At 41.6% G+C, this 14,394-nt stretch overlaps 1 protein-coding gene across 1 annotated transcript in view; it reads left to right on the top strand.

Moving 5' to 3' along the window:
• The window catches only part of WDR7 (WD repeat domain 7), a 1,007,279-nt gene that overhangs the window by 394,446 nt on the left and 598,439 nt on the right, over nt 1–14,394 (top strand).

Genomic DNA, 14,394 nt, shown 5'->3' on the forward strand with positions numbered 1-14,394 from the left:
CTGCTTTTATTTAGGAAGTTGATGATAATCCTTAGGTTTTTCAGAGTTTCTTTGATTATTTTTTTCATGTCTAGATGTCTACTTTGTACTTAAAGTGCTAGATATTGCCCTTCCCTTTTATCTCATTCTTCCAGGGTTTGTAACTCTTGTTTTTAAAGTTGCACACCTTAGTTTGTCTGATTATGGGCCAGACTACGGGTGGATTGCTAAATTACGCGCAAGTGATAAGGGGTTTACCGCTGGTATTTTTAGTAAGCCTAGCACCCAAGTCAGTAACAAATGAATTCCACTTACCTAATAATTGCCCTCATCTAACTCTTTACTAACATCATTCTCACCTTTTGCTTATTGGTGAGAAAGACTGGGATCATCTTCAATGTCATTTTGCTCACTGGGTTAAGCTGGTATTCACATCCCGAGGGGTTAATATCTAAATCAGATTTATTAACAAAATCATATGCCTCCTCAAGACTAAATCTTTTTTATTTTTTTCTTGCCACAAGGAAAACCAATTTTTTTCCATAAGACAGGGAGAGTCCACAACTTCATTCCTTACTGTTGGGAAATACAACACCTGGCCTCCAGGAGGAGGCAAAGACACCCCAGCCAAAGTCTTAAATATCCCTCCCACTTCCCCTATCCCCCCAGTCATTCTTTGCCTTTCGTCACTAGAGGAGGATGGCAGAGAAGTGTCAGAAGTTTTGGATAGTCTTGTAATGGGTATGTTCTCTTCAAGAGAGGACTGGAGTTTTAAGTAATCATATAAACCTCTCAGTGAGAGTATTTATGAAAGTTTAAGTGTGGAGATGCAGGGAAAGTTTTTCTGCGAAGCCATCTAGACAGTTTATCTAACAACTCCTGAGCAATCATTGTTGATGAGTTTCACTGCTTGCTTTTCCACAGTCGGGTCCCTGTCAGAGCACCGCTACAAGGCTGTCACACTTGAGGGGCTGTATCTGTTCCACGGCATGGATCCTGGAGGGGTAAGTCTGTAATTTTCATATAACAGGGATGCCTTGTATAGGGTCACAGTGTGACTCCTCTATACCTCAGTAAGATCGAGGGTTAATATCTCCTCAGTGGGAGTTTATTGGGAACAGTTTGGAGAGTTTATATGCTGCTTTCACATTTGTGAAAAAGTTTCAGGGCTCATTTAGACTGTGTACTGGCTGGAACAAGCAGGTTTCACTTTCACTTTTGTGAGTGGTGCAGCTCCTAATAGCTTTGCACACTTTTTCATAGCAGGGGAGGTCCTGCCTTGTGCACCATGTGACCGGGTGCAGTTTCATTCACTTCCTTATGATCCTGCTGCAGACAGCACTCCTGAGGAGCTTTTTCTTGACAACTTGTCTGGGTCTAGGAGGTGGGGAGTGCCCCAGCCATTGGTTTTGTAAAGGTGCCTTTCTATAATTAAAACGTTTATTTTTGTATTGTTTTTTTCTTTTCTACTGTGTGGTTGCATACCTACTATGGAGGACTCTGATAATACGTTAGAGGGTTCCACTCCTTCTGTAGTGATTATTATTGCCTGCTTATATTGTAAGGAGGCCGTAGTTTGCCGGTCCGCTCAATTTTGTTCCAATTGCCTGGGTACTGTTTTAAAATTTAAGAAGGGAGCTAATTCTGCTATTAACCCTAGCGCTATTAGTCCCTCTGAGCCATCTAGCTCTTAGGATTCTCTGAACCAAGAGATTACTACCCTTTCTACCCTAACCACTTCACATGCAGTTCCCAGTGGCACCGCTAATTCTCCTTCTGGAGGGGGCCTTTTTACTGCGGATTTTATCGCGCAGTTACAATCGGCGGTTTCCGCTGCCCTGAATGCCTTACCTATCTCTGGGAAACATAAGAGAGGATAGACACAGTTCTCCTGTTTTAGAGTCATCTAATTTCCAATCGGATCTAGCTTGTATGTCCCAGCTATCCGAGGATGAGTTAACCTCTGTGGTGTCAGAGGGCGAACTTTCGGAATCAAAGACTTCTATTACTAAATTTCCTCCCACGGACCCTCCTTTAGATTTAAAATTGAACATCTGCGTTTTTTACTGAAGGAGGTTCTGTCTACTCTAGAGGTTCCAGAGACTAAACTACCTGAGGAACCTAAGATCCCTAAATTAGACAGGGTTTATGAAGACAGGAAGGTCCCAGTTCGTATGGCAAACATTATTAGTACCGAATGGGAAAGAATTGGAACATCCTTTTCTCCCTCGGCTACTTTAAAAAAAATTGTTTCCGGTCACAGACTCTCAATTAGAGCTGTGGGGCTCCATCCCTAAGGCGGATGGTGCCATTTTGACGCTAGCTAAGCGTACTAATATCCTTCTTGAGGACAGCTCTTCCTCTAGAGAGAGAATGTTCCAACACGCGGGAGTGGTGGCCAGGGCCGCCACCTACTGATGCGATTCCCTGTCAAAACTAATGAAGGTGGAATCTCCCCTTGAGAATATTCAGGAGATAATTAAAGCCTTAAAGGGCCAGTAAACCTAGCAAATAATGTTATATAATTCTGCACATAGTGCAGAATTATATAACATTAGCTTAGCGCCAGGTTTCTAAAGCAAATTTTTAGATAGATATTTAGCAAAGAAAACAGAACGCCACTACTGGCTCTACTGAGCGGGTCTGTTTTCTTCTGCTAAGCGCATCTGGGCATGCTATCTAATCACAGCCTTCCCAATTGCGCTATTAAAATCAATGTAGCTCACTCCTGCTACCAGACCAGAGCAGAAGTGAGCTACAATGATGTAAATGGCACGATTGGGCGCGCTGTGACTAGACAGTGTGCCCGCAATGCGCTTAGCAGAAGAAAACAGACCCGCTCAGTAGAGGCAAGAGCGGCGTTCTGTTTTCTTTGCTAAATATATATCTAACAATTTACTTTAGAAACCTGTTGCTAAGCTAAAGTTATATAATTCTGCACTATGTGCAGAATTATATAACATTATTTGCTAGGTTTACTGTCCCTTTAAGAGTAGCTAATTCTTTAATCTGTAATGCAAATATGCAGATTATATGCCTGAATGCTAAGGCTTCAGGATTTACGGTCCTAGCCCGCAGGGCTCTCTGGTTAAAGTCTTGGTCTGCGGATATGACTTTTAAAACCAGACTCCTTTCTCTTCCTTTCAAAGTGAAGATTTCATTTGAACCAGGTCTAGACTCCATCATCTCTACGGTTACTGGAGTGAAAGGTGCCTTCCTTCCTCAGGATAAGAAGAACAGGCCTAAGGGACAGCAGTTCTCTAATTTTTGCTGCTTTCGTTCAGACAAATTCCAACGATCTCAATCTTCATCCAAACCCGAGCAGCCCAAGATCACTTGGAAGCCTGCTCAGTCCAAACAGACAAGGAAACCTGCCAATAACAAATCGGCATGAAGGAGAGGCCCTCGATCCGGGAACGGATCGAGTAGGGGGCAGATTGTCGCTTTTCTCAGACGCTTGGTTTCAGGATGTCCAGGATCCTTGGGTTCTGGAGGTCGTAGCTCAGGGATACCAGATAGGATTCAAATCTCATCCACCCATGGACAGATTCCTACTCTCCAGACTGCCCACAAGGCCAGAGAAGAGGACAGCCTTTTTAGATTGCATACAGGATCTAGTCTACTTAGGATTAATTGTCCTGGTACCTGCATCAGTAAGAGGTCTGGGGTTCTATTCAAACCTCTTTGTGGTTCCCAAAAAAGAGGGAACGTTTAATCTAATTCTGGACTTGAAGTGCCTAAACAAATTTCTAAGTGTCCCCTCCTTCAAGATGGAGACAATAAGATCAATCCTTCCCCTCGTTCAGAAAGGACAGTTTATGACTACCATTGATCTGAAGGATGCATTCCTTCACGTGCCAATCCACAGGGAACATTTCCAGTTCCTGAGGATCGCCTTTCTGGATCAACATTTCCAGTTCATAACACTTCTGTTTGGCTTATCTACTGCTCCAAGGATATTTACGCAGGTTCTGGGGGCTCCTCTAGCGGTTGCCAGAACTTGAGTTATAGCAGTAGCTCCTTACCTGGACGATATCTTGGTACAGACACCATCTTTTCGTCCAGCAAGGAATCACTCAGAATTTCTTCTAAGTCTTCTTCACTCACTTGGATGGAAGATAAACTTTTCTTTTACTCCAAATACCAGAGTGAATTTCCTGGGCACAGTTATAGATACGGTGTCCATGAAGATCTTTCTAACAGATCAGAGACGTTGCAAGCTAACTACAGCATGTCGGTCAATATAACTTCAGTAGCCTAAACAAACCATCAGGGAGGAATGAGAAGTTACTTAGTGATGAGAGAAGTATCTCAAATCCTAGAATGGGCGGAGGCCCACAACTGTACACTGTCAGCTATACACATCCCGGGTGTGGACAACTGGGAAGCAGACTTCCTCATCAGGCAAACCTTTCACCCGGGGGAATGGTCTCTCCACCCAAGGTCTTTGCAGAGATATGCAGCAGATGAGGGATGCCAGAGATAGACCTCATGGCCTCCTGGCTCAATGCCAAACTAAATAAAAAGAGAGAAGCGCTCAACCTGGGAACGAACAATAGCATAATAGCTTGTTCTATGGCTAGTTACCACCCAAGAAGCAGCCTCTTTTTGCTCAACATATGCCTTTCACAGAGAACTTTCCTGACGCATATCAGTCTTATCCTGACTTCACAGTACAGTCCAGCCCCGAAATAACAGGCAATCCCTCTCTGAACGAGAGAAACAGCAAAACCCCAGACGTACGTTTCGGCCTATTGTGGGCCTCGTCAGTGAGGTCCAGCCATATCCCTCTAGGCAAACTGAGCAGCGGGTCCACGTCTGGATTCCCGCATCACACTTAGAGAGACTTCCCTAAGTGTCATAACTTGCATAAATAAAAAGAGAGAAGCGCTCAACCTGGGAACGAAATACCAGGCAATCCCTCTCTGAACGAGAGAAATGGCAAAACCCCAGACGTACGTTTCAGCTTATTGTGGGCCTCGTCAGTGAGGTTCAGCCATATCCCTCTAGGCACACTGAGCAACGGGTCCACATCTGGATTCCTGCATCACACTTAGGGAGACTTCCCTAAGTGTCATAACTTGCATAAATAAAAAGAGAGAAGCGCTCAACCTGGGAACGAACAATAGCATAATAGCTTGTTCTATGGCTAGTTACCACCCAAGAAGCAGCCTCTTTTTGCTCAACATGTGCCTTTCACAGAGAAGAACTTTCCTGAAGCATATCAGTCAGATCCTGACTTCACAGTACAGTCTAGCCCCGAAATACCAGGCAATCCCTCTCTGAACGAGAGAAACAGCAAAACCCCAGACGTACATTTCGGCCTATTGTTGACCTCGTCAGTGAGGTGCAGCCATATCCCTCTAGGCAAACTAAGCAGCGGGTCCACATCTGGATTCCCGCATCACACGTAGGGAGACGTCCCTAAGTGTCATAACTTGCATAAATAAAAAGAGAGAAGCGCTCAACCTGGGAACGAACAATAGCATAATAGCTTGTTCTATGGCTAGTTACCACCCAAGAAGCAGCGTCTTTTTGCTCAACATGTGCCTTTCACAGAGAAGAACTTTCCTGAAGCATATCAGTCTGATCCTGACTTCACAGTACAGTCCAGCCCCGAAATACCAGGCAATCCCTCTCTGAACGAGAGAAACAGCAAAACCCCAGACGTACATTTCGGCCTATTGTAGGCCTCGTCAGTGAGGTGCAGCCATATCCCTCTAGGCACTAATCAACAGGTGTATAATAAAAAGACAATGCAATAGCACTTACTCTGAATTTAAATGAGCAGTTGATTTGCTTCTAATTTTTAAATTGACTTCAGTTTGCCTGCCTCCTCTATCATGTGACAACCATCTGCCAATCACAGGCTATACACTGTGAAATCTTGAACATGCTCAGTAGTTGCTGTTGAATCAGAAAGGTTGCATATAAAAAGACTGAGCATAATTTGATAATGTAAGTAATTTGGAATATATCTTAAAACAACATGCTCTGTCTGAATCATGGAAGATGAATTTTGACTTTTGTGTTCCTTTAATTCTATCAAATTTTACTAATTCAGTCAGCCTTTATGATGGCAATCAATTGTATTATTTGCTTATATCTCTTTATTTTACGAGTTTAAAGAGACATTGTAGTCAACTTTATTATTTGTTGTATCAAAAACAAGGCATTTTTAAATACATTTCTGTTAAAAAAAAAAAAAAATAAGGGACATGAAACACATTTTTTTTTCTTTCATAATTAAGAAAGAGCATGCAATTTTAAACAACTTTCCAATTTGCTTAAATGTCTAATTTGCTTCATTTTCTTAAAATCTTTTGTTTAAGAGCGTATCTAAAAAGGCTCAGTAGCTGCTGATTGGTGGCTGCACATAGATGCCTCATGTGATTGTCTCACCAATGTGCATTGCTGTTTCTTCAAAACAGGAGATCTAAAGCATGAAGCAATAGAAGCAAATTGGAATGTTGTGTAGAATTGTTTTCTCTATCTAGGTCATGAAAGAAAAAATTTGGGTTTCATGTCCCTTTAATAGATCAATGATTTCTTGGTATCCTTACAGAGGCTTGTCACTCTCCTCCAGTGTAACAGGGTCAGTTGTGAGAACTAGCAGGCAGATTATAATGCAGTCTTTCTTTTCTTTTTTTTTCTATTTTTTCTTTTCTTTTTTATAGTGCCTTTCCATCTAAAGGGGAGGAGAGTCCACGACTTCATTCATTACTGTTGGGAATTAAGAACCTGGCCACCAGGAGGAGGCAAAGACACCCCAGCCAAAGGCTTAAATACCTCCCCCACTTCCCTCATCCCCCAGCCATTCTTTGCCTTTCGTCACAGGAGGACTTCAGAGAAGTGCCAAAGATCGGAGTAGTCTCTTATGGAGGGTAGTACTCTTCGGAATGGGACTGGAGTTTTAAGTAGTCTTGTCAGCCTCTCAGTGAGAGCCTGGGTGAAAGTTAGAGTCCAGAGATGCAGGGAGAGTATTCCTGCGAAACCATCCCGACTCATATTAACAGCTCCACAAGCAATCGGTGTTGACGAGTTTCGCTGCCTGCTTTTTACACTCAAGTCTATGTCAGGAGCGAGGCTACTAACCTGTCACTCTTGAAGGGCCATGTTTCTGTTCTACGGCGTAGATTTTGCGGATCAACTGCAAACGGCGGTATCGAAAGTGATCTATGCCTTACCATGTTCTGCTAAGCGCAAGCGTAGGGCGTATCATGACGGCCCGGCCCAAGGGTTGTCTACGCCTGTGGACCTATGGAAACTTCTGAGGCGTTATACGACGATGAGGCCCACTCCGACTCTTCTGAGGAGGCCCCTTCTGAGTCAGAGTCCGTGTCATCTAAACCTCTGGCTGTGGAGGAGCCTGACTTTAGGTTTAGGATGGAAAATTTGCTCTTTTTGCTGAGACAAGTGCTTGCTACTCTGGTATGTTCCGGAACCGAAACTTCCAGAAGAACCTGCAAAACCTAAGCTTGATAAGATATATGAGGACAGGGTGGTGCCTCAGGCCTTCCCGGTTCCTGATAAGATGGCAAATATTATTAAGAATGAATGGGAGCAAATGGGTTCTTCCTATTACCCTTCTTCTTCCTTTAAGAAACTCTTCCCCATCCCGGACTCTCAGCTGGAGCTGTGGGGTACTGTCCCTAAAGTGGATGGTGCTATCGCCCAGCTCGCAAAGCAGACAACTATTCCCCTGGATGATAGTTTGTCGTTTAAAGAGCCCATGGATAAAAAGTTGGAAAACATGTTAAGGAAAACGTTTTAACACACAGGGTTTGTTTTTCAGCCGGCAGCAGCTGTAGCCGCGACATATTAGTGTGAATCCCTGTGTGAAATGGTCGAGGGGGAGACTTCCATCAACGAGATACAGGATAAGATTAAGGCGCTGAAGATCAACAATTCTTTCATATGTGATGCCAATTATTGCAAATTATTCGCCTGAACGCTAAGTTTTCAGTTTTTCCGTTTTAGCTTGCAGGGCTCTGTGGCTAAACTCTTTGTCTGCAGACATGACCTCTAAGTCGAGGCTGTTGTCCCTGCCTTTTGAAGGAAAGATTCTGTTCGGTCCAGGATTAAATTTGATCATATCCACGGTTACGGGAGGCAAGCGAGCTTTCCTACTGCAGGATAAGAAGGTTAAACCTAAAGGATCTACTTTTCGCCCCCTTTTGTGCGGACAAGGCTCAGCACCAGCAGCCCAATCGCGAAAGTGGACCAGTCTAAGGGAACTTAGAAACTGGCTCTTTTTTGGAAAAAGTCTAAGCAGTTCAAGAAGCCTGCTGAGACAAAATTGCCGTGAAGGGGCGGCTCCCGACCAGTCTCTGGACCAAGTAGGGGGCAGATTATCTCTCTTCTCAAAAGTCTGGTTGCAGGACTTTCAGGATCCTTGGGTTATGGACGTTGTCGCCCAGGGCTACATGATAGGGTTCAGATCCCATCCGACCAGGGGCAGATTCCTCCTATCAAACCTGTCTTCTAGACTGTAAAAGAGAGAAGCCTTTCTAGAATGTGTGAGAGATCTCTCCTCTCTAGGTGTCATCGCACCAGTACCCCAAGCAGGAAGGGGTACTATTCAAATCTTTTTGTGGTTCCAAAGAAGGAGGGCACGTTCCCGCCCGATTCTGGACCTAAAGTGTTTAAACAAGTGTTTGAGTGTTCCATCGTTCAAAATGGAAACAATCGGATCTATTCTGCCCCTAGTTCAAGAGGGACAGTTCATGACAACGATAGACTTGAAGGACGCTTACCTTCATGTGCCAATCCACAGGACCACTTCAAGTTCCTGAGATTTGTGTTTCTGGACCAACACTTCCAGTTTGTGGCCCTTCCTTTTGGTCTGGCAACGGCCCCGAGAGTCTTCACAAAGGTTCTGGGGGCGCTACTTGCGGTGGCCAGAGCCAGAGGCATTGCTGTGGCCCCTTATCTGGACAACATCCTAGTCCAGGCGCCGTCGCTCAGTCTCGCAGAGGATCATTCGAGGGCTCTTCTTATTTTGCTCCAATCTCACGGTTGGAAGATCAATTCAGGAAATAGTTCTCTGGTTCCCAGCAACAGGGTGGAGTTCCTGGGTACGATAATAGACTCTATGTCCATGAAGATATTTCTTACAGACCATCAGCGCAGGAAGATTGCGTCCTCTTGTCTTGCCCTTCAGTCCTCCTCAAGCCCTTTGGTGGCTCAGTGTATGGAGATAATCAGACTCATGGTTTCCAGCATACACGTCATTCCATTCGCCAGGTTCCATCTCAAACCTCTTCAATTGTGCATGTTGAGACAGTGGAACGGCGATCATTCAGAACTATCACAGCAGATATCCATGGATGCTCGGACTCTGATCTTCCTCTCTTGGTGGATCTGTCCGGAGCAGCTGTCCATGGGGACATCCTTCTTGAGACCGTCCTGGGAGATTGTGACCACGGACGCAAGTCTGACAGGATGGGGAGCTGTTTAGGGTGCATGGATGGCACAAGGAGAATGGTCTTGGGAGGAGTCTCTCCCGATAAGTATTCTGGAACTCCGAGCAGTCTACAATGCTCTGAAGGCATGACCTCTTCTGGGGTCGTTCAGCTTCATCAAATTCCAGACCGACAACATTACCTCTGTCAGTATATTTATGAAAATCTTAGCAGTGCTATCCAAATAATATATATAAGTTTATGGCAGGGTTATAAACACAATACAAAGAAATAGAAACCCTAATTAACCATGCATCTACTAGACCATACAATTAATATAAATACCTGAATTCTTTTATTTAGTTAATATCCATGAACATATTGAACTATATTTGCAATAAAAGGAAACTAAATAAAAGTTTATATGCGTTAGAACCAACTCTTAAGATATGCTATTCTTCTTACAAAACCCAGAACAATATACCTTCACAATTCAGCCTTATTTATTTAACACAATGGGACTAAAAACCTTTAACATCCAAGCAATACAATTCTAAACAGTGTTTATAAAACAATAGGATAAAATATATATTCTGCTATTTAACTGCAATTTATCCTAATACAAAATTAACCGACAATATCAGAACTTGTATAGATGAGTTACTTAGCCAATTCAGACACAGATTTGAACAATACCTAGGCTTATAACTACCAATTTAAAATACAATATACTTCACCAATTTTGAACCAATTCGTAGCGGTCTTTAGGTCATCTCATTTGAAAGAAGGTTTTTGCACAAATCAAGGATAAGTTTTAAGCTCCTTGCTGAAGTGAACTTTTTTTTTTTTCAGGTATATCGCAGCCAAAATCAGATCACTAATTTTCAACAAGTTACAGACAACTCTCCCTTGTGCATTCAACACTCCCATTATATAATCATTGATGACATCATGTGGGTGGCACTACGGGAGCTGACCTTCCCATTGGTTATCTGGGAAGTCTAAATCGGATTGGCCCTTGGAAATTTCATTTTTAACAGCCAGAAAGAACCTTCTGGCTGTAGTTCTCGCAACATAACACCAGGTGGCAGCATACAGTACAACATAGCAATACAATACAGCATTTCTGACATTTTTAAGCAAGTTAATTTTTTTTTTATAAAATGGTTATTTAATCAGATCACACTCTCTGCATTAATCATATATAACCCCAATTACAGATGGTTAATATTAGGTTATTTTTTCTGATTATTCTGATACCAAATATGTTATATTATTAACATTTTATTATATTAAGGTAATTTAACACTGCTAATTATTAGCTTAAAATGCATTATAATTTTATCAGTATTCTGGCATTTCTTTGCAAATAACAGCTTATTTTTATATCTCCAGATTGGTAGTATTTAAAACTCCTGATATTTGCATCCACCCAGATATAGTATGTGACATTTCTGTGTATTTCTTCCTGAATACATAAATCCTGTTTATGTCGATCTGAAATAAAAATAAATGTTAATAATCACTTCTCTTCAGGTCCATAAACATCTATTCATGTTCTTAAACACACAGAGGCTAAGATATTCATGCCTTCAAAATATATATATATATATATATATATACATATATATATCATTCAATCTTTTACTTTCCATATATATATATATTTAGATGTTAATGTTTGATATCACATAAATATACATCTCATATCCATTAAAATATATATAGTTGTTTTGAAATCATAATGTAAGTCATGGGCCTTCACTGTATTATCCTAACATTCTAACTTTTCAGTAACTTCAGTTGCCAGACTTTTTGTCTCATACTCACCACATGGGGTCAATCCATGAGGAGTTGTAAGAGTCTTTAAAACAGCATATTTCCTGTTTAGCCAGCAGTGCAGATGTGTATTTGATTTTATTTGTGTCACCTTCCCCCAAGAGGGGTTTTTGCAGTAAGTCTTCAAATAGAGATTCAGTGAGATAGAACTGTTGTATCACACGTGTCAAATTCCAAAGGGGTCCTTGAACACATTCTTTTCTCACCTCACCAAATGTTCTGAGGTTATAAAAATCTGCATATATAGTCAAATGAATAGGGTCACTGAGCTATTTCCTTTAGAAAAGAAATGTTTGTGTGTTTTACACTACAGGGGCCGTGCTTCAAAAAGGCTCTACTGATCGTCAATCCTGATAGACGTGTATTAGAAGCTGTGTTCAACAAACTCATGTTTAATTAATCCTGAGTTCTCATCTAACATATACAGTGTATAAAATATACATATATATATATATATATATATATATGTACACATATGTAATATTCATCATAATATTCATATACTCTGACATAAATCCCCCTTCCAACTTCAAATAGATGTAGGACACATGTATTTGAATTGGCTTAAAGTCAGTGGTATTTGATGAGGATCAACCGTATACCTCATAGACAGTCTCTTATGAAGAAAGTTTGTTATTTTGAGCTTTCATGTTTATCAGTTAGGCATCTTTAAATTACAGTATGTCTTTAGTGCATTTGGGGATATGACACTTCATTCTCCCTCTATGACTTGTAGTTGGGACCTGGGATGACATGCCCGCAGTTGATTTATATGTACCCATTTATCTATGAAACCTTCATTTTTGGGGATCCGTATTTTATAGGCCACTGGAGATATTTTGTCAGTAATGACAAAAGGACCTTTCCATGAGGGAAGAAATTTCTTCTCCCTAACCTGATCTCTTCCAAAGTTATAAAGATAAACTTTATCATTTATTTCATATTCCTTTTTGGATGTTTTGAGATCATAATAGGTTTTAGTGGCAGTTGCGGCTCTTTCTAAATTCCTTTGAGCAAATGCAAAGGCATATTGCAGGTGCTTTCTTAAGTTTTCCACATATTGATGTGTATTGGCAGCGTTTATCAAATTTTGGTCTGATGTACGGTACAGCAGATGCTGAGGTAGAACCATTCTTCTACCAGTCATCAGCTCAAAAGGTGACATCTTGGTAGCACTACTTGGAGTTGCTCTTAATGCCATTAAGACTAGAGGTAGTTTTATATCCCAGTCTTTACCTGTTTCACTCACAAACTTTTTGAGGATTTTAACAACGGATTGGTTGTAACGCTCTACACCACCACTTGAGGCAGCTCTATAAGCAATATGGAGCTTTCTTTTAACCCCTAGTATTTTCCACATTTTTGTCATCACTTCGCTAGTGAAGTGGGTCCCCCGATCTGATTCGATTCTTTGGGGCAAACCAAATCTGGAAAATACATGGTTGATGAGCAATGCTGCACATGTTTCAGCACTATTGTTAGGTGCACTAATGCACTCTACCCATTTAGTGAACAGGCATGTCACTGTTAACATGTACTTGTTACCTCTTGATGACCTTGTTACCGGACCAATAAAATCAATTTGTATATCTGACCATGGCATTACCATCCCCCTTTTCTGCAATGGCGCTCTATGCGTTGGTGCAGTGGGTTGGAACTGTGGACAGATTAAACACCCTTGACAGTAGGTTTGAACATCTTTCAACATGTGTGGCCAAAAAGCATAATCACGTAATATTTCATACGTGAGTTTGGCACCACGATGACCAGATGTGGGAGCATCATGGGCATGTTGAAGCATTAGACCTCTGAACTTGGTGGGTACTACCCACTGCTGGATGCCAGTTTTGGAGGTTCTAATTAACAAACCATCCTGTAATTTGAATTGTGATTTAGATTTTATTAAGATTCTCAGATCTTCTTTGCCAATACAATCATCTTTTGAGATGGGGTTGCTTTCAGGATCTTCTATGTGTTTATAGAAGATGCCTACAATGGGGTCTTCTTTTTGACTAGTGATCAGGTCCTCACTAGGAGAATCCTGACTCCATTGTACCAAGTTAGGCTCACTCTGTTGTTTTGCCTGGTTTCTGGTAATGGCTTCCACCTGAATTGCACCCATTAAGTGTTCAATATTAAGGAGTTCTCCAGTTATGGCTCCTTGTTTGGCTAATGAGTCCGCAAGGTCATTGCCTTCCTTATCAGGACCTAAAACTCTGGAATGACCCTTGGTCTTTTTCCAGTGTATGGTTAAATCATTGGATACTACCAGATTATCAATCTCGCAGAACAATTTGCCATGCTTGACTGGTTTGTTATTGCTTTTCTGCATGCCATTTCTTTTCCAAGTTGGCAGGTATTCAACAAAACTGTCACGCACATAATTTGAGTCAGTTATGATCACAAATTCATGAATACCATGTTCAATAGCCATTTCAATGGTTTTGAAAACAGCAGTTAGTTCTGCAACTTGACTGGATCTTGGTCCAATGTTGAAACCTACAGATATATTTGAGACTCCATTTGTCCAAGTTATACCAATGCCAGCGACTAATCTGCGCTCACTATCAATAGTGGCGTGGTAAGAACAACCATCAACATACACCCAAGGTAATGTTTGACAATGGTCCTCATTGTATATTTTATATGGGGAAGGCAATTGTTCCTCCAGAAAATCATCTTCTGATAATTCTTCCCCAGGATCTCTAGCAGTACAGTCGTGGAGCTCAGCAAGCCCTTGTGCGACTGGATTCTTTTTATTCTGTTTGTAGCGAATTTCTAAGGGCCAGCCTTGTAAGGAAAGAGTCCACGCTGTTATGCGGCTATTAGACAGATTCCCATCTCTTATTCTCTCACTTTGCAAATATAGCAAAGGCTGGTGGGCCGTTTCTACAATAATTTTCTCGCCCTGTATATAGCTGCGGAAATTTTGTAGAGCCCATACAGTAGATAAGAGGGCTTTTTCGCAATCGCTAAATTTTATTTCTACTGGGGATAGATTTTTGCTCGCATAAGCAATGGCTTTGTTCAAATTATCATGCTTTTGGTATAACACAGCACTCATGCTTATATCTGTGTAACCTGTCTCTAAGAAGAAAGGTTTGCCACCTTCAGGGTACGCTAAGCAAGGTGCTTGAGTGAGTTTTCTCTTCAGCTCTCTGATGGCTGTCTC

This window comes from Bombina bombina, chromosome 2, assembly GCF_027579735.1.
Source record: "Bombina bombina isolate aBomBom1 chromosome 2, aBomBom1.pri, whole genome shotgun sequence".
Taxonomy (NCBI): Eukaryota; Metazoa; Chordata; class Amphibia; order Anura; family Bombinatoridae; genus Bombina; species Bombina bombina.